Raw genomic sequence first — 26,098 nt, 5'->3', positions numbered from 1 at the left:
GCATAATTTAATATAATTTCTCCCTGTTTTTTACTGCAGGTACTATTTTACATTATTTATTTAGATCCTCCTGATATCATTCAGGGGAATTGAAGTTGTTTGTGCACCATTATGTCTCTCGGTTGTAATTGACATTTGAACCTTAAATTATCTTTACTTTCATGCCTAGTTAGTAATCATCTGACTACATGATTAGACAGAATGAAAGTAAGGAAAACTAACTGGAGGAGTGAGGTGGCTCAAGCCATTTGTTTTTTCCAGATAAATACATGTCAGCTGGTTTCAATGTGTATAAAATAGATGGTTACAATATTCAAGGTGGTTTAACATGTTGCACAGATACTTAGGTTTCCTAGAAATTTAAAAACTTGTTTTAGTCCTCAAAAATCAATCATGAGAAAGGTATAGGAAACCAAATGTGAAACTGTTTTAAAGTTAACTTGGGAGAAAATAGAATTTTGGAATTTACCACGTACAAATGAGTAAACTTGCAATTCAGATACATGAAGTAAGTTATGTGTTTCCCAAGTTTTACTTTGAAAACTACTTCTTAAAAAAATTTCTTAAAAATCAAAGATTTTTTTCCCCTCTATTTTTTAGAAGACAAGCATAGTCAATGATGTTTTTTCTCAAAGTTTGTGCTCTCAGAGGGTGTGAGGTGAGATACACATAATTAAGTTATACGATTTCTTCATTTTCAGTAGGCGTGCACTAAATTTTAGTGTTCTGCATTTTTTCCATCTCCTCCTACATCTATAGCACATTAAGGAATTTGAACATATTTCTCATACACACCCTCATAAAATGAATGATTAATCCCTGGTGCATTTTTTATATTCTTGATTATCCATTTCTTACACACATGTTACATGCACACATATTAGTGTACTGTATTGTTATTAGAGTTAGAAGTAGCATTAGTAAATTATTTATGGATAATGACAGAAGTCTTTAGTAAAAATGAAAAGACCTATTTTATTATCGTTAAGTGTGTTAAACTTACACACAGGCCCACCAGCCCTCTGTGATGATCCGTGCAGCACTGGCTGTGGAATCACCAGGCATAGAAGAATGCAGCAGCTCTCCACCATTATTATTTCATAAAAGCTGTGCAGGTCATAGAACTTTAATAATTGTACAGACTTGTATTTGACCATAGACATAGTGTTGGTAGAAGAAAATACTTTCACAGAATACATTTCCTGTGTTTTTATATCAAGATTGTCAGATAAGTACCCATTCGTCAAAGCTAAACATCAAACTGTAACCCAAAGATTCCGAAGGGAAGACTGGCCATTCCCTGTTTTTAGTTAAGTATTGAATTTGGAATTTCCACAGCTTGCCGCTTAATAAAGAATATTTTGTACTTTAAAGTTGCAGGTGTTTGAAAAGTATGCGTGTTCTTTAGATTTAGACATTAATAAGAGTTCTTCTTTATAACATTTTTCCTTTCTTTTTCAGATATGGGAAAATAGTTTCCACAAAGGCAATTTTGGATAAGACAACAAACAAATGCAAAGGTATGTTTTCAGGGCTGAATATTTGCTAAATCATAACTTTGAAATGATGGAATTTTGAATCTGATCTTAGGTTACCAGATTACCCCCCATTTTATTCAAAATCAAATCTCATGTGACACCCAGTTTCTGTCTTGCACAACATTATCACACTGCTTACATTTGTTTTGTCCCTGGTTTGGGTTTTGGCTGGAAACTCAACAGCAACTTCCAGTTTGCCAGATTTCCAGATTTGGCACCAGTAGAGTTAACATGCAAAATACTAGTTGGCATTTAGCCCCTACTTTTAAAAGGGGAGTAGAGTTTAGAAAATAGCTTTTCTTTCTTGAGCCTGAGGAGATTAGAGCTGCTTACTGAAGACCATTGGACTGTACTAAAGAACTGAAAAGATTACATATTGTGCAAATTGGCTCTATTAATTAGAATAGAGTAGTTTTAAGCAGTACTTAATTACATGTTTCAATACTCCCAATTGTTCTCTGCTGAATGCCTGTTGACAATATTGGCAGCAGGGAGGAGAGAACCATTTTCACTGACCAAATTGTAATGGAGAGGGGAGGTCATGCACCCCTTTGAAATATGCTGCTGCATTAATTTGATGCACTGACCTTCAGTTTTCTGTGTAATTAGGATGAGCTCATCCAACTCCATGAGCTGGAAGAGGAGGCATCTGCAGTAGGCAGCTCGGATGCTCTGTGCTTCTGACTTTTAATGATCCAGCATCTTAACAATAGGCATGTGATTTCTAGGAAAAGGAAAGAATGGAGTCAGCTGATTTTGAACCTAACTACTGACCCCATGAATTGAAATAAGGTTGACAGGAATAGGCAGAGAAGGCAAATCTCCTCATTAATTAGACCCTTGTTTTTCAAGTAGTGGTGACGGGGCAGTGGCTTAGTACAATTTGAAAAAGGCGAAGAACATAAATGCACCCTCCTCTTAAGCCAGCCATTTCCTTTAATCTAGACTTGAAGTGGTTCATTGTATTTCTGTCTCTTCTTCAAAGTGCCTAGATTTAAAGGAGCTATTGTGACAAATATCTAAGCCCATGTTTAATCAACATGGCACATTAAGGCAGTTTTGCGTTGGGACTGTGCTTTATGTAGAGTAGTACCCCATAAATATTTAAAATAAATTAGAGAGAGTTAACTTGTAGACTCAAATACATACACTTAGTTGCCACGATTTGTCTTATTGAACACTTATAAATTATTTGGGAGAACAGACACACACAAAATATTTTGGTTTTATAAAGAAAAGTAGACTTGCCAGCATAAAACAGGAAACTGATCTCAACAGTTTCAAACCAAGAGAGACATTTCAGTAGATAATGGTTTTGGCCTTATCCTACCTCCCCTCCTTTTCTTCCTGGCCTAACAAGAAATCTTACAAAGCAGTTCAGTTTGCTGCAAAGCAGAGCTGCCCTAGTAAAGTGAGGGAGAGGACCCAGAGTCCTCTGGTTGCAAAACCACCACTGTATACTCTTCTCCATTGACAGCCTATTCCCTGGAAGCCAACACTCTACTAAGTGCCCATCCTGATTTAGAAAGGGTATGGGTACAAATTAATGCTACATCTCCCATATTTTTATAATGCACAGCCCTAATATTTGGAATGGGTCCACAGATAAGTGAAGAGGCTAATGGGGCTTCCAAAGAAAGGGAGGTTGTAATTCAGAACTGACTTTATGTATAAGTCCACTGGAGAGCTTTCCTTCACCTGGGCTTGGGGAGACACTACCACTGTGTGGGCGGTGATGAGACCCTGCAGGGCGCTCTGCCTTGAGCAAACCTCACAGGACTTGATGCCAGCAGACACCTTGGAAAGGAGGTAGAGGTAAGAATAGGAAACCAGAATGAGAGAGTTTATGGGGGGAAAATATTAATAATGTTAAGACAAATAAGAAATAACATGTAATTTAGCTCATAATAATGTTAGATGGCATGCTACCCAAAGCAACTTACAATGATAGGTAGGTAGGTAGATAAATATAGGATAGATAGATTGAGAGGTGGATATAGATAAATTAATACATGAGATTATAGAGCATTAGTATAAATGAATGTTGCTTGTATTATATATTAATTTTTAGAGATTAAATATGAGAATTATATGCATGGAAATAAAAATTCATAAAAGGTCATAGGTCATTTTGTCATAAATCATATTTTGGAGCCTCTTTGGCAAAATTAAGCTAAGGAATATATTAAATTTGAATAACACTTGCCTTAGTTATTGAAAATTCAATTGTTTAATGCTTCAGTTTCTGTCAGAATTTGGCCAACAAGAGAGATTTGAAGATTTACCCACACCATTCTATGTGGCAGTTCAGGGCAGAACTTCCAAAGGATTGATTATGTATCTGATCATTCATACATGGCTGCACATGGACCAGAACATACACACTTGTAATCAAAAAGGGTGAGGGCAGATCAGACCAAGAGGTTGGAGATATATATAATAATCAGACCAATAGGAAAAACTAAGATAGAAGCAGAAATTGAGATGACCTGCTTATTGCTATTTATTGCAAATAGCAAAATTGGTGGAAAACTTTAAACATCCACTCGTAGAAGCAATGTCATTTGATTGTCGTGGCCATGTGTTCATTTATGACCTGCTGAAGAGTGCACACATGCATGTGCATCCATCCTCAGAATACGATAAGTAAGCAGTAACAGCAAATTTCTCAATAACACCCAAAATACGTTTAACCTGATCTCTAACCTGGCAGTTGAGTAGCATCCTCTGCTTTGGCCTCGATCAGCCTCCTCTTCTTTTCCTCAACCTGGCTGTTTCACTATTGTCTAAATCAAATTGGGCATAATTTCAGTCCAATTCTAAGTACTACAAGGAAGCTGCATTAACATTCATCTCTCCTGAAACATCTCTCTGTAATCGATAGTCTGTCTACTCTATTTCATTACAACTTATTTTGTTACCAGGCAATATTCTGGGTACCAGTGCTACAAACTGGACTGTTTCTGAGGCTTTATCTTTGACCACGTTGCTGTGTGTTTGTCTATTTTGACACTAGTACCATGCTATCTCAATTATGTACCATTTCTTCATAATATGTGGAAATCAGTGACAGACTGACTCCACTTCCACACAACCTCCACTTTCACACAACCTCCACATGGTACTTTCCTTTTTTAAAATGTACTTACTTTGAAATTAATTTTGTAATAATTGATATGAGTTCCAAGGGAGACTCTGGTACTTCACTTGGAGTCCTGTTCCTTTAAACAGTGTACTAAGTATAATGGAGTTATCAGACTGAATGAAAATCTACAATTCTCTGTTTTAATACAGCCATGCTCTCAGGATCTGTTGAGATTAATGGGGCTGCTTGCTCATATGCTGTGGAAGTCCTGCTGTTTGTTCAACTTTTCTCTTTTATTGCTTGTTGTGGTTTTTCACGGCTAGGTGCCTCCATCCATGTGCTTGCTTTGTAGCCCTATCCTCATCAGAACCCCTTTTTGCCTAATTTTCTGCTATGATTTCTTGAGGCCTGAGAAAACAGATGACCAGCTTGTTAAAAATGTGAACCTATGGATAAATAAGCTTTAGACCACAACCTCTTATAGGTGGTTATTTGTTTTTGTGTGTGTATGTTGCATTTTGGTTTTAGACTTTAGGGCATGAACTGCTCCAAATATTTTAGGTGTCTGGAGGCGTTTTCTTTCCCTCTTTCTTTTGAAGAGATACAATAAGCTGTGTTTTAGGTAAATAGTACTTTTAGCCAATTACCAAAGTTTAGATTATCTTATATTTTGGGTATCTAATGATGGTACTTTTTTTAATTTTGAAAGTAAGATTCTACAGAATAAACATACTTTTTGCCAGGCATGGAGGCGCACACCTGTAATCCCAGCAACTTCGGAGGCTGAAGCAGTAGGATTGCAAGTTCAAGGCCAACCTCAGAAAATTAGCAAGGACCTAAGCAACTTAGAACTGTCTCAAAAAAAATAAAAGGTTGCGAGGGCAGGCCTGGAGATGTAGCTCGGTAGTAAAGCATCCCTGAGTTGAATACTCAGTACCAAAAATATAAAGAAGAAGAAACAACATAATTTTTGCTGCTGTCATTTGTCAGCCCAGTGGGATGGCTCTTATCTTCATTACCACATCATTAAAAGCAATATTTCTCTGAAGTTGTTTCCTGCCCCCTCCCCACCTTTTCTAACTTTGGTTGGCAGCTGAGATGTCATTGTTTTCATAGTAACAATAGGACACGTAAGAAGATCTTGCATGGAACAAAGCCAGTTCTCCTCTCCACACGGCACACACACTGGGAAGGGAGGCTTGTCCAGCTCAGAGTGACCACCAGGAGGAAGAATTAAGGATGTCACTGTACTGTGGCTGTGAACACCTGTGTCCTCTCATGGGGTTTTCCATTTCTTTTGTCAGAGTGGAGACAAAGTGGAGTCATTCTTCTACTTTTCACATAATCATAAAGTAATGACTTAATAAAAACTGTGTTTTGCATTTCAGGTTATGGGTTTGTTGACTTCGACAGTCCTGCAGCAGCTCAGAAAGCTGTGTCGGCCCTGAAGGCTAGTGGGGTTCAGGCTCAAATGGCCAAGGTGAGTCAAGCACTTTGCTCCTGAAGCCTCTTCCTGCACCATTCTCCGCTCCCTCTGTCCCTGCTAGCCACAGCTCCTGCTAAATATCTACCCTGTGTCTCCACATCCACAGCAGTAGTACTCTGACAAATATTATACATTCCTCATAATTTTCCATGGGAAGGAGGATTTATAAATACATACAATTCACATAGTAAATTACATAACATGTAAATAAACTTTAAAAAAATTTCTCAAGGTAAGGAATGTGCCTGAATGTCCAAGTATTACAAAATGGAAACCATAAGTTTCTTGCTTAGTGAATAGCTTAGTACAGTACACATAGATACTAATTACTGTAAGACATAATGTTTACCTTGAAATTTTTTTTCTTATGACAGCTTCTCTCCAAGTCTTTCCCTAGAATCTACAGTAGCATAATTTAGAAAGGTGAATTGAGTTAACCAGCCAGTTATTGTCTCTTTCTTTTCATATTATGCTGTTAAAATTGAAGTTAGTTTAAGATGCCCAATTCCTTTTTCAAAAGACATGATGATGCCTTATATTGGATGCACTCTGGAAGGGTGACCATCCCTGATCTCAGTTACACAGACAGGTGCAGTCATGATTACAAAGCTGAGGAGACCTCCAATTGTGCTCCTTCCTACTTTCAAATAGGCACAATCATTTTATTAAGAAAAACTAAGATTCAGAAAAGAGAAGAACCATGAAATGGCATGTTTGTATTCTGTAACAGACCTTCTGAAACTACCAGGTTTCAAGTTTGAAAACAGATACGACAGCAATTGAAGATCCAAAGACTGGAAAGAAATCTACTTAACTAAAGGTATCTTCATAATTGCATGTAGGTACTAGCTGTAAGCGTATAACTCAAGCTTACATTTGGGCAGCAAAGACTTGGGCATAAGTGTCAATTCAGTCAATGTCACTTTTAGGTTATATGCTAATAGCAAGTACCAATAATGCAATTATGAAGATATACCTGTAGATATACCTGACTTTTTTCCCCATCTTTGGATCTTCAATTACCGTAGGATCTGTTTTCAAACTTAAAATATGGCACTTTGATATTTTAAGCATTTTTTTCAATTCAAAGAGGCAGCAATGTTATATTATCTGGCTTCATAAAATACTGAAAAAAAGGAATTTTCTACTATCCTCTGCTACTTCTAAATATTAGCAAATGATCATTTCCTAAAGAGCACTCCCATGTCCATAAGGAAAGGTTTATTGAAGTTAAAAAATAAAAACTCTGAGAAAGAAATAAATTACCTGCTGAGACTTAAAGCCAAGTTAAACCTTAGCAGTTACAGGCTACTGAAGAACATGCGTGCAACTACCAGGATCGAGGCTTACTTTGAATGAAAGAATAAACATAGATAAAGATTTTAGGAATTAATAGAAGGTATCACATTTTAAGGTAACCTTGCCATAGAATGTTTTTAAAGATTTATGTTGAGTTGCACTTACTTTGGATTTTCTTGAACTCCAGAGTAAAAGTTAAGCAAAACTATAAATAGTAAGCATCATGGGCTGGGGTTGTGGCTTAGAGGCAGAGCGCTCACCTAGCATGTGTGAGGCACAGGGTTTGATCCTCAGCACCACATAAAAATAAAATAAATATATTGTGTCCATCTATAACTAAAAAATAAATATTAAAAAATAGCAATGATGACTTTTAGATTATTTGTCCTCCATAAAGAGTAATTTCCTGTAATATTGTTGAGAAGCAATGAAATTTTAAGTGTATTGTAAATATGAGATACCAGCTTTGGATCATGATTGCCACAATGTTTAATCTGGCTCTGTAAACAGTGAGCAAATATTCTGTAAGCAGGACTCTTAGGCGTTCATTCAGAAAACCACTCTTCTGTCCTCCACTCTGTCTGTTCTACTCTGTGAAGCTCTGGTTGGATAAAATCCCAGGGCAGGTCCCATGACTTTTCTTTATTTCAAAAAAGTCCCTTTACTTGCTTCTTTCATTTCAGGTCTTTCTGGTTGATTTTAGAAGATGGTGGGTTAGAATGCCTCTTTATTTTTCATGTCTAAACTCCATGAAACACACATATCCTTTAATACTTTTCCAGGCACTTCTGTGTGTATTTACATTGCCCAACCTCAAAATGATATTTCAGACAAGTCAATATATGGGGAAAGCCTTAAGTTACATTTCAAATAGAATTTGTCAAATGTTAGAATCTTGTGGAGAAGCTTTGAAAGCTGCTGAGAGTCCACAAAAGGGATGTTGTGTCTTGCATGTCACTGTTACAGAAAGACATCACAGTCTATGTATGTAACAACTATTTGCTGACAACTCTATTGATTATCTGGTGACCAGGAAGCAGTGTCTTGAAGGTTTCTGTCCCCGCATAATCATTTATTACATGTGTATATACTCACATAGATATGTGTAATGAATGTATTTAGTTATAACTTAGGGAATTTTAGGATAATCAATTTAGTCATATTTTAGAAGACTGGTTTGGGTTGTGACTAATATGTAATACATTATAACTTGCTTATTTAAAATAATATGAAATATTATTTTAACATTAACCTTTGGTTAACTTTTTGATGCTGAATATCTGGTTTTCAAAAACAGATTGTTCTTTATATTAAGTGTTCAGTGTTTCAATATCCATCCCTGTTTATTTGACAAATTCTGAGTGTTGTGTAACATGAGAGTCTCTCCACCTGATCCAGGTCTGTTCCAAACAGCATGGTTGCCGTGGGATGGGAACATGGGTGGTTTCTGTTTCCAGAGCTAGTGCTTCTCCTGCTCCTACCCCTTCTTTCAGCTCCCTATTTGCAGCTTCTAACCCTCCAGGGTTGGAGTAGCAGAGGTAATCTGGGGTTGATTTCTCTTGCCAGGCAGCAGACTGATGCTTTCTCTCATGGAATGCTTCTGGCATTTTTCTTAGTTGTTTACCCAACCCCACCTTTCCTTTCAATCTGATCTTTCCCCATTATCCCTTGAAGCTAGAGTATATGTGTTCTTGGGCTGGAAACCTCAGCACCTCATAATGGAAGGCCATCCTCAACACCATTCTTCTAGGACTTCCCCATCCCCCAACCTTCCTGGGGTGGATCTAACACAACCTGGAGCCAATTCTGCCTATGGGCCTACTTCTGATCCACCTTTACCGGCCATCTGCAGTCAAATAGTTTCTTCCCAGCCACACTTGTAGCCCCCTTCAACCAGCATTTCTGCTTCCAGATTACTCACCTTTTGAGTGTGGCTTGGACCATTGTATCCAGCAAGCCCGTGGGACACAGACCAGGCCTGCGGATTGGTCTGTTGAAGCCCCTGCTGCTGGCCGGATAATGAGAGGGAAACAGCCCATATATTGAGACTCAGAGCACATGCACCTTTCTTTCCACATAAAGAGCACATGCACCTTATTTCCACTTGTGCAATCTCTTATAGACAGACAAGAGGCAGTGTTCACATAAGCATCCCAAACCAGTTCTCAGCCAGTTCCTTGCAGGCTCTCTCTGATGACCTGGTTTCTCACTCTGTAATGTGGAAGTACCACACACCCCTTGTTTTATGGCCTCAGCTGAATCAGAGTTAGAAAAAGGCCCGTTTGTCAGCCTGTTAACAAAATGCAAAAGCCATTTTTGAGTGCCCCTGAACACTTGCCCTAGGATCATTCCCAATGCCTGAATATTAAGCAGCATATTATATTAAATATATACTATTTTGAAAAATTCTTTGCAATGCTTTTAGTCAACATAGGACTGGGTGTAGGTTGGTACTACATGTCATATCCATGGTGCACTTTGAATGCCAGCTTCCCCATGGGTCGATAATGAGCTCTGTTCAAAGACCTCCCTGGTAGGCTTTATACTGTAAATTGGCTAGGAGAAATGATCCCTTCCTCCATCATCTGTGGGGAAGACCATTGTGCAGGATTAGAGATGCTGGCCATGTGCCAACATTTTCCATAGTATGAATTTCTTCAGGTCCCTGTAGAATGACTTGAGTTTCTTTGATCTAAATTCTTTTTTATTATATCTTTATAGTTAAAAAATGTATTTTATAATGCTAGCAGATCTCTTGTTCTGTACCATAAATTCAAGGGTTTTGCAAGTCCACGTTTGGCTTAGCCTCTTTGTTCTGTCTTGATAAAGGAGTCTTTGGCATGCATCTTTTGGGGAGAGGATTTTTAAAGGAAGTTAATCTGGCTCCTGTGCTTGAATGACAATGGCCTGTCACTGTCCCCTTTCCTTTAATGGACAAATCAGGATACACCTATGTGTTGAAAATCCATATATTAAACATAATCAGAAAAAAATAAGGGCCATTTTGGTGAGGGAAGGGGGAAATGCAATGTTGTTTGACATGTTGATTGAGTTCAGAAAGGATCCCACAGATGTTCAAAACTGCAAATTGAAACATTAGAGACCAGGTTTTTTATTATTATTATTATTATTATTATTATTATTATTATTATTATTATTATTATTAATGTATTTTTGATGGCTTGCTTGGTCCTTCCCACGTGGTAATATTTTTTTTGTTGTTTTGTTAATAATAAAAAAAAATCATTTAAGAGGGGAAAAAACTTCCTTCTGAGCCTAGGCAGTTATTAAGAATTAAGAGAGAGATTTTAGCTAGGTCCGGTGGTTCTTGCCTGTTATCCACACAATTGGGGAGACAGGAGAATGGCAAATTCGATGCCATCCTCAACAACTTAGCAAGACCCTGTCTCAAAATAAAAGTTTTAAAAAGGCCTAGGGATATAGCTTAGATATAAAGCACCTCTGGGATCAATCCCCAGTCCAAAAAGTAAAAGGGCGAAAGGGACATTTAAAAATCATATTCATGGAGTACCCCGATAAAACTTCTCAAATAGAAATGGCCTTGGGCCTTTTGGAAAGCCTATTAATGTTAAACTTGGAAACAAAGATGTAATATGTAAATAAACATCAGTGATACCTGTTAACAGTGTGACTTCTCTAATCCTTTGGTACCTTCTGAGGCCTGCTGGAGGTCAGCAGATCATTGGGTGCTACTTGGCTGATGGGAAGCTTGCACATTTTTCTCAATAAATGGGTAGTCACTGAGCAGGAATTTAGTCCTCACAACACCCCTAGTCCACCATGCTCCAAGCAGTTTGCCGTCACATCCCCGTGAGTGGCTATCTGCTGGTTGGTATTCAGTACAAGAGAAAACAGATGTCTACTCTTCCTGCCAAGTCCCTTTCTTGCATTTTAGGAACCATTCCACATGCACAGGGAGGTTTTTGTTAATTTCTTTCAGATGATGACTGAGTGCTTTACACCATGTGGGACCTCCAAGCCCCACTTTTCTACTTAAGTGAACATTAGTACCCATTTATCCCTCTCATGGCTGATGTGGGATCTAGTTTTCCACTTGTTAGAGAGGCCCTTGAATCCCTTCAATGTCTAGGGACATAAAGAGGCCGTTGGTCCTACTTTTGTTTAGCCACCTATAATTGACAGAATACATTTATTTTTCAGACATAGCAACTTATTATTCAGACATAATACAACAGAGTTATGGTTGTTGCCGATTTTAGGGAGACTAAATTATCCTCAGTGTGCAAAACATCATCAGTGACTGAAAATATTATATGTTCTATTCATAATGAATGTATGGTAAAGAACACACAGACACTTTGGGATTATATATTTTTGTGGCTCCAAGAGGCAGTTTCTCCCCATTCTTTGGTGGTTAGTTTGTTTTTTAACTTTAAAATTACTCTAACATTATGGGTAGTATTGAAAAAGAAATATAAGTAATATTAGCACTAATGGTCATCCCAAATGAAGAAACCTAACAAGAATTGTTGCTGTTTAAAACAACACAAAAAAAGTCATAGGAAATATTTACATCTATTTAGATCACTCTCTTTCACTATATCCAAGAAAGAACTAAAAGTCCAATTTCTTTCTGGATCATGATTCTAAGCAGTTTTTTTTCTTCATTGATAAACTTCCCATTTGAATCAAGACCTTGTAGAATGTGAAACATTTTTATTATTAACTTCATAGATGCAAGAAACTAAAACACAGGTTTGGGAAGTACTTAGTATCTATCTCACTCTAAAATTACTTCATTTATAACAAATTCTCCTATGAGCACTCTTAAACATTAGTCATTGAGAGATCTTCATGATTATAATTTTAAAAAGAAAGTCTATAATACACATACACATAATTTTGTAAGTAACATTTTTAAAATGCCATATTTTTGTATAAAGAGTATTTTAATGCCCTATGATTAGGGAGTTTTCCACTTGCTTCTGAATCTGACTAAACATGATTCAAAAATCTAAGGTATGTTGGTTCTCTAATTCCCCTGCTCTGTGTCTCCAAAGCCTCCCAATTTTTCAAGGTGTAAGTTTCAAACTACAGTTTGTCTTTCCTCCTACCCCTCCTTACCTTCCAGAAAAGTGAAAGATAAGAGAAACATGGTTTATCTTCCTGAGGTATCAGTGTTACTCCATGATATTAGATCAGAAATATTTTTTCTCTGTTAAAGCTCAAATTGTTTTAAAAAATGTAAAAAAAGCAATATTAAGATAAAGCACAGGATTTCAAGGAAATTTTCCACCCTGGCAAGGCTGCTTTGGCTTTTGCCCATGGACTCTTCTGGATACACATTCTCCTTGCCCTTAGCATTCCTTACGTGGGAAAGTCTAAGCAGCAAGGGATGATACAATAAAACCAAACTGCTGGATAGCCTTTCACAGTTGGTTTCAACCTCTTGCCTTCTTTTTGTTCCTCAATTCTCCTTTCCTCTCAACAAAGTGTCCCTCACCACCGCTGTCCTCTCATCTTGACTTGCACACACCTAGCCTTCACTACGTGCTTCCCTCTATCCTTCTTAATTGGAAGCTGTAAAAAGCAGGACTAGGTCATAGTTATTTTATAGTGAGAGTCTGAAGTGTGAGGGGCACAGGAAATGTCCTTGAGCTCATTGAAGCCACAGGTTCTCTCAAGACCCACACTAAGGACCAAGAACTCTGTGCTGGTTGGTGCAGGGCCAGATTTCTATACTAACAAATACTCGCTGGCACTCCAGGAAAGCCTCAGAAACTTAGGGGAGACTAAGGCCAAAGGGAGATGGCTAATAGAGGAACTGGGCAGTTTACTGGGTTGGTAGAGGCCTGCATTGGAAAACTTTAGTACCTAAAACCATTTCTATTGATTTTTCCCTGTTTTGGAACATTGTATATATTATTGTCTCACTTCCTCTTGTATGTAATTTTGTATACCCCTGAGGGTCTCCTTCCATTTACATGCAATTTCCCTTCTCTCTCCCTTTCCCTCCCACCTCTCATCCCTGTTTAATGTTAATCTTCTTCTCATGCTCTTCGTCCCTACTCTAGCTTCACTTAGCATAATCTGCTCTAATGCCATCCATTTCCCTCTAAATTCTATGATTTTGTCATTTTTTAATGCAGAGTAATACTCCATTGTCTTTTATCCATTTGTCTATTGAACGGCATCTAGGTTGGTTCCACAGTCTTGCTATTGTGAATTGTGCTGCTATGAACATGGATGTAGCAGTGTCCCTATAGTGTGCTCTTTTTAGGTCTTTAGGGAATGGACCGAGTAGGGGAATAGCTGGATCAAATGGTGGTTCCATTCCAAGCTTCCCAAGAAATCTCCATACTGCTTTCCAAATTGGCTGCACCAATTTGCAGTCCCACCAGCAATGTACAAGAGTACCCTTTTCCCCACATCCTCGCCAGCACTTGTTGTTGTTTGACTTCCTAATGGCTGCCAATCTTACTGGAGTGAGATGGTATCTTAGGGTGGGTTTGATTTGCATTTCTCTGACTGCTAGAGATGGTGAGCATTTTTTCATATACTTGTTGATTGATTGTATGTCCTCCTCTGAGAAATGTCTGTTCAGGTTATTGACCCATTTGTTGATTGGGTTATTTATTATCTTATTGTTTAATTTTTTGAGTTCTTTGTATACTCTGGATATTAGGGCTCTATCTGAAGTGTGAGGAGTAAAGATTTGTTCCCAGGACGTAGGCTCCCTATTTACCTCTCTTATTGTTTCTTTTGCTGAGAAAAAACTTTTTAGTTTGAGTAAGTCCCATTTGTTGATTCTAGTTATTAACACTTGTGCTATGGGTGTCCTATTGAGGAATTTGGAGCCCGACCCCACAGTATGTAGATCATAGCCAACTTTTTCTTCTATCAGATGCCATGTCTCTGATTTGATATCAAGTTCCTTGATCCACTTTGAGTTAACTTTTGTGCATGGCGAGAGAAAGGGATTCAGTTTCATTTTGTTGCATATGGATTTCCAGTTTTCCCAACACCATTTGTTGAAGATGCTATAATTCCTCCATTGCATGCTTTTAGCCCCTTTATCAAATATAAGATAGTTGTAATTTTGTGGATTGGATTCTGTGTCCTCTATTCTGTACCATTGGTCCACCCGCCTGTTTTGGTACCAGTACCATGCTGTTTTTGTTACTATTGCTCTGTAGTATAGTTTGAAGTCTGGTATAGCTATACCACCTGATTCACACTTCCTGCTTAGCATTGTTTTTGCTATTCTGGGTCTTTTATTTTTCCATATGAATTTCATGATTGCTTTCTCTATTTCTACAAGAAATGCCATTGGGATTTTGATTGGCATTGCATTAAACCTGTAGAGAACTTTTGGTAATATCGCCAATTTGATGATGTTAGTTCTACCTATCCATGAACAGGGTATATGTTTCCATCTTCTAAGATATTCTTCTATTTCTCTCTTTAGGGTTCTGTAGTTTTCATTGTATAAGTCTTTCACCTCTTTTGTTAGGTTGATTCCCAAGTATTTTATTTTTTTTGAGGATATTGTGAATGGGGTGGTTGTCCTCATTTCCATTTCAGAGGATTTGTCGCTGATATACAGGAATGCCTTTGATTTATGCATGTTGATTTTATATCCTGCCACTTTGCTGAATTCATTTATTAGCTCTAATAGTTTCTTTGTAGACCCTTTTGGGTCTGCTAGGTATAGAATCATGTCATCTGCAAATAGTGATAATTTGAGTTCTTCTTTTCCTATTTTTATGCCTTTAATTTCTTTCATCTGTCTAATTGCTCTGGCCAGTGATTTGAGAACTATGTTGAACAGAAGTGGTGAGAGAGAGCATCCATGTCTTGTTCCAGATTTTAGAGGGAATGGAAAGGCTAATTTTAAATTAAGGTTACACTAATCTCTTATTTGCAGAAGTGAGTTTTGATCTGGTCAGAAAATATTCTAGTTGTCAGGTAAACTTTTTTCCTGGTGATTGACATACCCTACTCCTCATAACGTTGCATTTACTGGCAATCATATCTGATTCTAGCTGATTCTACCCCCAACAAACTAAAGTCGGATGGAAAATTATCTAAGAGTACTGCTTCTCAGGTTTTCATATGCTTATGAGTCACTTGAGTATCTTGTTAAAATGCAGCTTTTGATTCTGCAGGTCTGAAGTAGGGCCTGAGACTCTGCATTTCGAATAGCTCCCAGATAATTCCTAACAATATTACTGGTCCCTGTATCACTCTTTGTATAGCACGGAGTTAGCACACCTTCTCTCTCCATCTACTCTTGAGTTCAGCTTTTAAAAGATTCTAAAATTTGATCTGCCCAGAGTTTACCATTTTATATGGCTTTTGAGTTTCTCTTGTGGATTAAGTTAGGAGCTCTTCTTTTTCCATTGCTGATCACTACTTGAAAGTCATATGGACTTTGCCATAGGGAAGATTGGGGAAAGCCTATACTGGAATCCACGTGACTTGATCCAGAAATCTTTCTCATGTATCTCTAAATTGAATTATTAGCAGTAATAGCCTCCTGCCTGAAATGAACTCCTAAAAATAGCAATGGAAGAGACGTTGGTTATTTTGGGAAACATTGAAAAGAGCTGAGAGCTGTGGTTTCTGAAGGGCACCCCTTCAACTCAGCATCACCCTTTCCAACATGATGCCACTTCCACCTCTGCCGAGAAGGGCTCTGGAACTAGGTCAGACCTGTACACACTGTCCAAAGTGTGGACACTGTTTTCAAGTGTCCAAGGTGATTTTAGTGTTCCATGGATCCCATGGTTTCACTAGATAATACTTTAAAAGGATGTGAGCAAAGAGGGTGCCTACATACAATTAGATATGTTGACATAAATATCTCACCTTCTCCTAGAAATTGATAGACAATTCTCTGTTCTGCTTTAGCAACAGGAACAGGATCATACCAACCTGTATATTTCTAATTTGCCCCTGTCCATGGATGAGCAAGAACTTGAAAGTATGCTCAAACCCTTTGGACAAGTTATTTCTACAAGAATACTACGTGATTCCAGTGGTACAAGTCGCGGTGTTGGCTTTGCTAGGTAAGCATGTTGCCCTCCCTTTATTACACCAGCAGAAGCTCTGTTGAGTTATCCTACAAATTAAAAAAATAATCAAGCAAATTTAAGCCAGGCTTATGGGCACCAGTGTAAATTTACATGTAATTTTTAAAAAATCTTTTGCAATTTCATTAGTATTCTTGAAACTGAGCACACATATTTGCTGGCTCAAGGCAAAGAAGTATTATATGATCAATAATTCTGAAAGTGTTTGTGTCTTATGTTCTGATTAAATTAATTTTTAAGAAAATAATTTTTTTTAAATTGACAACCAGTCTCCTAAATTTCATAGATAAATCAGTATGTTTTTTTCTCTTTAGACAGAAATGTGATTCATCATCAATAAAGTGAGTTAATTAGATTTTTCAAACATTTATGAAAGAAAAGGATTTAACACCTAACTACCACATAAATTTAAATATCTTATAATTCTCACTTTAGTTTTTTAAGAAATAAGTGCTCCAGATATAACTAAAGTATCTTATTCCTCCATTTTATCTCTTCCTCCCCAGAAAGGATACTTTAGTGTAATCATTAATTTGGTTTCTAGAGAAAATATATAAAACAGAAAGAGCTTTGATTTCCAGATAAATTCTAATCCTAAAGCCCATTTAAAAAAAAAAGCTGAATTTACCTGATACATTATTTAGGAACTTGTTAGTCTTCTGTAATAACAATATCTATGTGTTTTAAATTGTTAACTTAGACTTTGGAAGAAAAAATGCTGACATTTTACTTTCATATAGTAGACAGTCACATCCTGCCACAGACCTGTGTTATGAATAAAGCATTATTATTACATATTACTTTATATATGAGAAAACTGAGGCACAGAGGGACTTTTCCATCATCCACTAGTGGGCAAGGGCCATTAATTAGTTCTTCTGGCTTTTAGTCCATTGTTCTGTTAGGCCAGACAATTTTATAATAAAGCTAATATATCAGTAAATAGCAAGTCATCAGGGCCAGCATCTCAAGTGCACACTTCATTGGTGATCTGGGTAGGACACCAATTGGCTCGATAACATCTCCTCACTTCCGTGGATATTCTTCTGAAAGCAGACCAGGGGTACCTATCCAAAGACTGAGCCCAATTAAATGCTGCTGTTTTTCACATTGTCACTATCCATTAGAACTGAGGTGTAATTCTCTGGGTAGTTCAGGAATATGGTGTATTTTAAGTAGATTATTCTGTGTTTCTTCTATTGAAGAAATATAAGTCAAAGTAATTTAAATACTCAGAAATGTTTCTCAAATGTTTTTAGCCACCTGTAGATATAAAACAAGTTATAAAGTTAGGCTTCAGCCTTTAATTAACTCCTCCAAAGCCAAGATGACAAAGAAGTATATAATTGACTTCACTAATTTAATTTTAAACCTGGAGAAAATGTAAAAGTCATGTGAGACACATCCTCTGATTGACACTAGCTATTATCACAACTCTTTAGTCTGTCATTTTATGAATACTTAAAAGGGAAGACCATGTTTAAAATAACCAATATTCTAACAAGTAGCAAATATACTAGTATTTTAAACTGTTGCTTTTAACTCAATATCATGACTAAGAAAGCTTTTATACATTGCTTTTCTCAATTTTTCAACAATCAGAATGAATTTATATATTTGATATTAAAACACTCAATATAATTTCTTTCTTATATGATTTAGAACATACTCTATAGTTTCAGTTATTTCTCTGGAGAACTGTAAAAGCAACAGATAAAAGTATAAACTATTATATACACATATTTTTGCCTGATTTCATTTGTATCCAAAAAGCCTAAAAGAATGTTTGTGCATGCACAAAACAAAATGAAAGCTAAGAGACTGCTACATACTAATGAACTTTGTTTTCATAAATAGGATGGAATCTACAGAAAAATGCGAAGCTGTAATTGGTCATTTTAATGGAAAATTCATCAAGACACCACCAGGAGTTTCTGGTATGTTCTCCAAAATTTTATCAGTAGTCATTTATGTAATATGTATAACTTTAGTACATGATGCTTCTTATAGTAAGAACAACAACTCTCATTTTGCTTTTTAAAATTTATATCTATATCAACAAATAAGCCTCAAAAATTCAGCTTTTGCTGGGCACGGGTTGTCCAAGCATTAATTGAAGTGGACCCAGAGGTAAGGAGCTCTCTGACTTGTAAAGCATTGCAAAATCCAACCCTCTAATGCACCAGCCTTCATTCTACCGGATGGCCATCCTTAAAATAGACTTCCCACCCTTAGGACATGTCCTTTGAGGAGCGTGACACCTTCCCACCCCAGCAGTACCTGGACTTCAATCCCCACAGTCTTTATGTTCACTCCACATTAGCCCCTTCCCCCTCTGTTGTCCTTATCAAGAACACTACACTCAGGAACTTTTCTAGCCAACATCCCATTCAGTATCACTCAGTCTCACTCCCAGGACACCTGATCTGAGATACAAAGACACCCTTTCATTTTCACTGTTGTTATGGGTTTCTCTTTACCCATTTCTCATTCCTACAGAATCTGGTCTCCACTTCTGAGCACTAAAACCATTTCTTTAGTGACATCCTCAGATTTCTTGTACAGCAACCCTTATTCACATCTGCTTGGAAGAACCATGAACTGGCATTGATCCTACAATAATCCACCCTACTGATCCTGTTATACCTGGGCAATAAGGATTGACACCATGGCATTTTACACATCTTCATTTGAACCAGACCCTCAGTACCACTGGTCCCCACTTGGCTTCTCTCTGCCTCTCCCAGCAGTATTTCTCCCTTTTACCAACATGTACAGTCCCCTAGCTAGCTCTAGGCCAGTGAATAGCATTGAGATCATTAGCTGACTACATCTTTTCAATATAGGGATCCACACCTACACCCACTCTTTCTCCTCTCCTTCCCCAAGGTCCTAAGGACAAAGGTTTCAGAGCTGTCTTTGAAATCCTGTTCCATCAGGGCCTAGCTCTGCCTCTCATTGCCTCTCTGTTCTATAATTACCATCTCTGTATTTTACTTGTAATTACTTTTTTCTAACAAAAACTTTAATTTTTTTATTAATAAAATAGCAGATCTCTGGCAAGACTAAGCAGTGAGAAAGTGAGAGGAAATTCACAAACAATACCAGAAACAAAAAAATTGTGAGCATGACTACAATAGACGTTTTTAACATCACACAAGTTCAGTGAACGTATGTGCGAACTACTTTATGCCAGGAATTTTCTGGAAAAAGATATCCATTTGTGTTTGAAATTGCTCAAGTCTGTGATCTTCAAACTAAAACTAAGCAGTGCTCCTCTCTAACTCATTCTCATGTAAGCATTTTTGAAGTGTGGTCTTCACTTCCTCACGTCCTATTCACACCTCAGCTCTCTCCAGTCTTCCCCTTAAGTTTGCAATTGAAATTCTTCTTGATAAACTTCTTATATTTGTTTGCTAGGACAACCACAACAAAACACCATAAATTGAGTGGCTTAAACAACCAAAATTTAGTGTCACAGAGTTCCGAAGACCAGAAATTGAAGGTCAGGGTGTGGCAGGGTTGATTCCTCCTGAGGCCTTCAGGAAAAGAATCCATTCCGGGGCTCTCTCCTTGACTCATACATGGTGACCTCACAGTGTTTGCTTCCCTCTGAGTGTGTCTGCCTCTGGATTCAAACTTCCCCTTCTTCCCAGAACACCAGCCATGCTTGGATTAAGGCCCAACCTAACTAATGACCTCATTGTAACTTTGAAAAGGAGGTCACACTGTGAATTATGAAGCATTATGGGGTTAGGACTCTAATGTTTTTTGTTGTTTTGTTTTGTTTGGGGTGGGGTCAGAGAGACAACACAGTGCAACCCCTAATATTTACTTTGTGATTATCAAACTTGGGGACTTTTCTGGCTTCTTCTTTGCTGTGTCTTATCTGTTGCATGAACTTTGAAATGTGCTGTCCCTTGATCTCTCTTTTCTTCCCATCTTGTACTCTTTCTCCTTTGTGGACTCTTGTTTCTTTTATCTGCTCTTAATTGTTGGTGTTCCCCTGAATTTCATTTTTGGCTGACAGAGTGTATCTAGTCTAAAGTTTTTGGTTACTGTTTATCTTAAGAGACTCTCAGATACTCATCTCTTGTCCTAAATTTTCTCCTGAGAATCAGGCTGCCTGGCCTCAGTCACCTTAGGTTCATTCTCTCCAAAACTAGATCAGTGCTCTCTCCCACTAAAGTTAGTGGAATCAGTATCCACCCAGATACTCCAGCTGAAAATCCAGGACTGGATCCCCCCAGCCACCTGTGTCATCTCTCACACATAATCATCTTCTTGACTGCAGCTGGAGAGACTTAAAATGTATATATACTTCAGCATCACTTTTGTGCTAAAAATCATGTCCTCTCCCTCTCCCAGAAGAAAAGATACAGGATTCCAAGAATGACATTGCAAGCCAAAGGTGACTAGAGTCCTTCTTCATCCATTACCTGCCTTCTATTTATTTTCTTCCAATACTGAACTACAGGTACTAGTCCTAGTGCATCACATTGCATCATTTCTCTTTTCAGTCTTTCTATAGTTTCCAATACCTCAGACCCCTTTGGTTCTCTTTAACCTGCATGTCTCTGCCTCACCCTTCAAGACTGTTCACAGCCTGCCTTCTCCCTACAGGGGTCTCCTTTAACATACTTGAGTTAGATTCTGTCTGCAAAGCACCCTGAGGATGCTCATCTGCATTTAACATGTGTCAATCCCACTAAACTGGAAGCTCCTAGAAGTCAAAAACTGTTTTCTCATCTTTTTTATGTGCCTGCCCAGCACAACGCCTGAACTGTGCTTAACAATAACCAGTGTTTGTTGGTTTTGAATAAATTCCACAGCATTATAACACTAAGACAGTACTACCTCCTTACAAGGTAGCATATGGTAGGAAAATTGAGATGCCTTTTGATTTGCAGCCAGCCTCTAACAAGATGCCTGACAGCAGGGAGAAATTCAAAATTTAGGAACTACCTTACCTTGCTTGGAAGGAGGAGCTATAGAATTTTTAAAATGGGAACAAAAAGGAAATATCTACTCTCCAGCATCTTTTGTCCTCTGTAATTTTAATCATCTTAGTTAGCATGACACATCTCAGTTCTGCTTCCCAGTCTGTATCTCAGATCAGCAAGTCATCTTCAGTCCTTAGGTCTGTCATTCAAAACAGCCTCACTTTTCTGCCTTGCTTTAGGGCGTGCCCTAGGGTAAAAGTTGGGTCTCTTGCTGGGCTGGGTAGAGGTTTGGAGGGTCTTTAACCATGCTTGTCTGGCCACCTACTCATCAGAGTCTTCTAAGGAGAGTAGCCATGTATCAATTAGATTTATCCTAATACTCATGTGGGGACCCTGCCCTGGAGCTCCCCTATGAACAAAGGAGGAATCTCTGGAGGTGAGCAACCTATAAGAACAGAGTTCTCCATTTGACAAACCTTGACTTTGCCCCCACCTCACAGCTAACCAGCTACCTCACCACATTTTATATGTAAAAATATGTAAAACTGAAGTTAAGTAGATCCAGTGAGTTGAACCTAACAGAAAGATTGGTCAGGCCCCACTTCTAGGGAACAAGCCCAAAGGCCCTATGGAACATGTGCCCTGGTTTTTCACTCAGGCCTTTCCAAGAAGCACTGAGGTATTTTAAAGTTAGATGAATTCCAACCAGGAGTCATTGAAGTGATTAGTTTCTCTAGGGCTCCTAGTGTTCAGTATTTATCCTCCCCTAGTTCCAAGGTTCCATCTTTATCTGGATGACTGATGATGACAATTAGGGATTCACTTTAATTTTCTGTATCCAGTTGAGTTTCATTTCATAGAGGAACTAATTTGTAAGTCTGTGCAATACCACAGCCTACATTTGATCTTGTAGTACTAAAACCTGACAGAGCACTGTTTCTGTGGATATATCTGAAGGTGAACTGCCTGCAGGCACCAGTTTAGAGCATAAAGTACAAGATCTGGAAGATGCTGTTCCCAGGAACTCTACCCCCGTGAAAGAGCTTCCTTTTTGTTAAGTTAATTTTGTTTTCCCATTGACAATCCTTGATTGAAAGAAAAGGAAAGTGAAAGGGATGTTTTTAACCTCCACGCAAAAGCAAGAGAGCCTTGTGTGAACCTGATCCCTGCAGGTCAGACCCTCCAAGTTAATCCCCTGTGCCCACTGGCTTTTCTCTTCTTCCCCTGAGTCATCCCCTGCACACTGGGAACCCCAAAGCATTAGTCCCTTTGAAGGGCTGCTCATCCACTTACTTGTGAGCACTTCATTTTCTCAGTTCCTTCTTGCAGGCAGCAAGGAAAGTTGAAGGAGAAAAAGCCTTCAGAACACATTAATTTTGATGTTGAATCAATCTAGATAGATCTCCCAGTTTCTTGAGTGAAGTAGATCTCCAGCTGCCACAGATTGAGGTTGGACAGGTTTCTTATTTTCTCCAAAAAACTTAACAGTATCCATTGACTGTTTTCTTTGAAGTGGGTTCACAGATTGCTGGCCATGTCCTTTCAAGGAGAAAAAAAAAAAAAAACTTCAATTTCCAAACCACATGTCAATGATGGTATGAACCTATACACCACTGTAGCTGGTAGAGAGCAGTTTCTTCCAAGTTCTGCCAAGTGGCAGTGGGAACCAAGAAACAAATTCCATATAGATTGTATCACTGTACAATTTTACACTCAAGCCATTCTCTATGTTCCAAATCAGGTCTTAATTTCATGCTCTTAAAAAAAAAATATATATATATATATATATGTATATATATATATATATATATATATATATATATATATATATATATATTAAACTACTATCTATCTATCTATGTACAACTATGTACAACTACACACACACACACACACACACACACATATATATATATATATATATATATATATATATATATATATATATATATATATATAGTAGTTATAGTTGGATACAATAACTTTATTTATTTTTATGTGGTGCTGAGGACCAAACCAGGGCCTTGCATGTGCTAGGTGAGCCATAACCCCAATCCCAATTTCATGCTATTTCTAAATGCTTAATGATCTGCGCTGTGTTTTAGTCTTAGTTCCCAACTAGGTTGCAAGTTCTTAGGGGCGGGAGGTGTGTTTTAGGTTTAATTTTGTGCATTACCCTGTACCAGCAGAAGTTACCATGTAGTTTCATAGAGCATTTTCATGTAGATATCATCTCAATAATTATGGCTATTTTGAGGAATACTTTGGATACCTTCTGCACATCAGTGAGGTTGAACTGCCTTTAGGGTAAATTTGAAATGTACACTGCAAAACTTGGAAGCACACTGTTTTGGAATTCACTTTTTCCCAAAAACAAGTCCCCAGTATCCACAAAGAATTTGAAATAGTTTTCAACTTCTCTAGATTTATTTTTTTTTCCTGTGCACACAACATGAGAATTATCTTTGAATGTTTGTCAGTTTATTAGATACTGTCTTCTTCTCTCTTATTACTTGAATGACTGCTTCATAGCTTCAGTTTCTCCATGGAATACATGTGAGTAGGATCAGCACAAGTAGATGAAAAACAAAAATATTGGCAGGCAAGAGTAAATTGAGGGCTGGGGATGTGGCTCAAGTGGTAGCGCACTCACCTGGCGTGCGTGCAGCCCGGGTTCGATCCTCAGCGCCACATGCAAACAAGGATGTTGTGTCCGCCGATAACTAAAAAATAAAACATTAAAATTCTCTCTCTCTCTCTCTCTCTCTCTCTCTCTCTCTCTCTCTCTCTCTCTCCCCCCCCCATCTTAAAAAAAAGAGTAAATTGAATGAGCCTCCACTTGAATGTTTAAATAATATAGGCTCATTACTAGGCAGACATATCATTTCATAAATATAGTCAGAGGATGGTTTATTTAATGATGCATGTTGTCTAGCAGGCATAAGCAGAATTACCTGGGATGGTTCCTGTCATAGTACTTGGATTCTTGCATGTTTGGCACTTCGCCTATGAAATTGGAGCCAAGTATAGAAAAGAAACCCACTTTCCCGAGACGCGAGACACATCCCAACATGGCTCTTGTCCTGATGTGCTGGAGTCCTTGGAGAGGATCTGCTGATCTTGATTCACTGGTGGAGGCAATCAGTTCCCCAGTTAGTACCCAGGTCAGAAACATGCCCCTAAAAAAAAAGGAAACCCACGGGCTGGGGTTATGGCTCAATGGTAGAGCACTCGCCTAGCACAGGTAAAGCTCTGGATTCAATCCTCAGCACCACATTAAAATAAAGGTATTCTGTCCAACTACAACTAAAAAAAGGAAGCCGCCTTACACACAGTCCCCAAAGACACTTTCTGAAAATAAACTGAACAGTGAACTCAAGGAGGTCTCTAGAAGACTAAGTGGAAGGAGATCAGCTGCACACATGAGTAGTCACTTCTACATCACCCACCTTCCTGCCAATACACCTTTCATACTCAGGTGACATGGCTGGGTTTCACCATGGCAGCCATACACACCCTGCCACCCAACCTGAGGCATGGTGCACAACGTGTTGTGCATTTTTACACTTCTACGAAAAATCTAAGGTTCCATACCACAACTTTTAATGCAGTCTGTTTCCGAAAGGCTTTTTGAAAATCTGGTGCTTTCATGTCTGGTGTTATCTTATTTGAAAGAGGCTTTGTCTTCTCTTAGAGCAGATGCTTCTTTAAATGTACATTACAGTTTGTTGAAGAAAAGGATTGTTCATAAGATGTCTCCTCTTTCCTCACCCAATCCCTCTTTGTTCCCTGAAAATGTTGGAGCATTGTTCTTTATTTTGATTTGCCTTGGTTTTGAGTCAGGGATGGTTTGCAATAAGTCAGATTTGCTTAAAAAGTTCCCAGCCAGGATGAAGGGACCCACAGCTGCTTTCTCACACAACTTAGGTTCATTCCATAGAGATTTTCAATAACTACTTAATACTTGCTCAATTAAAAATTCCATTGTGAGGAAATAATATGTACCAGTTTTCCACACAGTGACTGTTAGAAACAAGGCTGGAAATTTTAGTTACATAGAATCAGTGTCCAAACTAGGAAACGTGGCCCCAGGCAGAAATAACAGGGTCGCCATGATGATTCAGGTATTTGTCTAAAAATGCACTTCCAGTACCTTCCTGTAAAGAGAGAACAGTCTCTGGGAAGACGGGTGGGTGTGGTGTATTAGCTGGGACTCTCCCAGAGCTGAGAACAGCCTCATCACTCCATCTGCCCCACATGTCACTGCTCCCACTTCCTCAAGACAAAGGCCCGCAGTGATTCAGCACTGCAGGAGATGGTGTGACTGCCATGTCTGGGAACCTCTTCATGGCATTAGTGGAGTCAGGAGTAGTCTGTGTGCTAAAGGCGGAGTATGTTTCTAAGTGTCCTGTCCCGGCGCCTGCAGGAGCTTGTTGGATTCTCAGTGTCCTGCTGGTGTACACTCTGCCACAGTGCTCAGATCTGGCCTGCGTCTTGATGGCGCTGCAGTGAAGTGCGGATGCGACAGCTGGCAGGCCGCGTCCAGTCTTGAGCCTGTTCTGCGTCTGCTCTCTGTGTTCCTTTGACTTTTCAGATTGGGCATGTGCCCACCCGAGCTTGACAGACACTCTCGCCCACAGTTCAAGGCTCTCTCTATAGCGATCTTATCA

The 26,098-nt window shown here is 38.4% G+C and overlaps 1 non-coding gene and 1 pseudogene across 1 annotated transcript; both read left to right on the top strand.

Moving 5' to 3' along the window:
* The first annotated feature begins 503 nt into the window (after nucleotides 1–503).
* LOC143386223 (RNA-binding motif, single-stranded-interacting protein 1-like) overlaps nucleotides 504–26,098 on the top strand; it is a 42,936-nt pseudogene continuing 17,341 nt past the window's right edge.
* Nucleotides 24,475–24,605, top strand: LOC143411084 (small nucleolar RNA SNORA3/SNORA45 family). Its single transcript, XR_013089557.1, has one exon. It is a non-coding gene; the product is annotated as a small nucleolar RNA SNORA3/SNORA45 family (small nucleolar RNA).

This window comes from Callospermophilus lateralis, unplaced genomic scaffold (genome assembly GCF_048772815.1).
Source record: "Callospermophilus lateralis isolate mCalLat2 unplaced genomic scaffold, mCalLat2.hap1 Scaffold_107, whole genome shotgun sequence".
NCBI classification, from domain to species: Eukaryota; Metazoa; Chordata; class Mammalia; order Rodentia; family Sciuridae; genus Callospermophilus; species Callospermophilus lateralis.
The sequence above is the reverse complement of the archived record's forward strand: the minus strand, read 5'-3'. Positions and strand labels throughout refer to the sequence as shown.